Raw genomic sequence first — 2,578 nt, forward strand, 5'->3', positions numbered from 1 at the left:
AAAAAAAAAAAAGCTTATAAATAGTTCCAGGTCTGTCTCTTGAACCTTGTGAATGTTTTCCAATTGAGTCTGATGAGTGTCAATCACTCTATTTGGGGGATTCTTCGGGGACTTTATTGCTTTGCTTCTCTGTTGTGCTCCCTTTCTGCTTTCTCATGTTGTGTTGCCTTCATGTGGGGCGGGGGGAGGGTGCAGACCTCAACTTGGTGCCCCAAGACTTGAAGGCAACATACTAACAGGACACCGTGAACTAACAGCGAGGTCTGTGGGGCTGGCCCTAATCACAGCTACATGAATCCCTTTCCCCCAAAAAATACACTGCAGAGGATATCACTGATGATGCAGCCTAGGGAGAGGGGCGGGTCTGCTCAGAACACAAGGAAACAAACTAAGAGGGAAGGAGAGAGAGAGAAAGTGGACCACAACCTGGCCCACCAAGCCCTGAGTTCAATATTTCTGCTCAGAGTAGCCAATGTGTAGAGAGGACCACAGGGTTGACCCCACCATGAGACATGACATCCCCTCACTGATCCATAGCACTATGGGGGAATTGTGCCTTGTCTAAATATTGAGAGATTCTTTGGGCGAAATATTGAATGATACAGAAAGCAGCCAAAGAAGATAGAAAGAATATATAGTCATGGTTCCAAAAAGAACAAGGAGACATCATATTATTTTAGGAGGTATCATATGAACAAGAACCAATGGTACTGAAGGAAGAAGTTCAAGTTGCATTTAAAGGAATTTTCCAAAAACAACAATCTAGGAATTGATGGGATACCCATTAAAATGTTTTAGCAAGCTGATGAAGCACGGAAAGCACTCACTTGTCTATACCAGGAAATTTGTAAGACCGGTTCTTAGTCACTTGACTAGAAGAGATCCATATTTGTACCCATCCTAAAGAGAGGTGACCCAACAGAATGCTCAAATTATAGAATAATATCATTGCTATCACATGAAGTAAATTTTGCTGAATATAATCAAACACAATTGGAGCAGCACATTGACAGGGAGCAGCCAGAGTTTCAGGCCAGATTAAGAAGAGGATGTGGAATAAGGATTGCAGCCTTCAGTATGGGTTATAACTCAATGTAAAGAAAGACCAAAAGCCTCAGACCTGGACCAATGGGTAACATTATGATAATAAAGGGGAAAAAATGAAGTTGTCAAGTATTTATTTGTGCTTAGAACCACAATTATTGCACATGAAAACAGCAGTCAGGAGATCAAATGGCATATTACATTGGATAACTCAGCTATGCAAGACCTCTTTAAAGTATTGAAAATCAAGAATGCTACTTTGAGGCCTAAGGTGCACCTCTCTAAGTCACAATATTTTCAATTGCTCCATGTGTGAGTATAGTCAGAATGATCCTTAGAAGCAAGAAAGGCAAGACTGCCTTTTACAAATTTAGGGCATATTAGCAGGAGGGACCAGTCCCTGGAGAAGGACATTATGCTTGGTAAGGCAGAGAAGCAGTGAAAAAGAAGGAAGGCTTCAAGGACATGGCTTGACACAGTGGCTGCATCAATGGAATTAAGTATGGGAATGATTGTGAGGATGGAGCAGGACTAGGCAGTGTCTTGTTCTTTTGTGTATAGGTCCACTATGGGTCAGACCCCACTCAATAGCACCTAATAATGGGTATGTGAAATTTAGACATCTAATGAGGAGGAAGAATCAATTCATTTGATTGATGGTGCTGGCAACAAATTTTGAAAAGACTATGGACAGTAAAAAGAACAAACAAATCTGTTTGGGAAGATGTACACTGGGAATGTTCTTCAGAAGCTAGAATGGTTGAAACTTTGTCCCACATACATTTGTGGGATACAAAAAAATTTTCCCCAGGGTGTCTCCTGCTTGCTAGCTCATTGTTTAGTCAGCTGCTTAAAAATTTTTCTCCCAGAGCAACCAAACTATTTTCTGTCCTACCATGAGGTGGGGCTCACACCCTGTGATTGTTTCCCTGGAGAACCCAGAGAAGAGGTCCAAGGCACTCAAGGGCGACCAAGGTTAGGCTGCCATCTTGAATTTAGGATCACCCTTCTTGTCACATGTGTACCCCTAATCCCTCCTCTCCCTATTGCAGATACACACCTTGATCATCCCTCTCCCATTGTTTATGGTGCAACCCCTTCCTGTGATGCATGTGGTTACCTCTAATCAGGGAGACTAGCATGCCCCTATGTATATATAAGCCTTGGTTAGAAATATACTTTCTCTCTCTTCCTCTTGTCTCCCACCTCCACGTGGACCACCAAGAGGGGCTGAGGTGAGCATGCTACCATAAAATGTGTCTGACTCCTTTATTTTATCTTCTTTCCTATCTCTCCTATTCTCTATGATTTCACTATAATCTTTCTATATTTTTGCTGTGTAGTGGCACCTACGAACCCACACAATTGTCAGAGGTTGGATACTCTGACATACATTGAACATGTTATCAGGAGAGGCTAATTCCTCAAGAAGAAATCATGCTTGGTAAAATAGAGGGGCAGGGGAAAGAGGAAGGCCCTTGATAAGGTGGAGAGACACACTAGCTGAAAAGATAGGCTCAAATAAATGAATAAT

The sequence above is a fragment of the Echinops telfairi genome, unplaced genomic scaffold, assembly GCF_000313985.2.
Source record: "Echinops telfairi isolate 266 unplaced genomic scaffold, ASM31398v2 ScPeMD7_70;HRSCAF=299, whole genome shotgun sequence".
NCBI classification, from domain to species: Eukaryota; Metazoa; Chordata; class Mammalia; order Afrosoricida; family Tenrecidae; genus Echinops; species Echinops telfairi.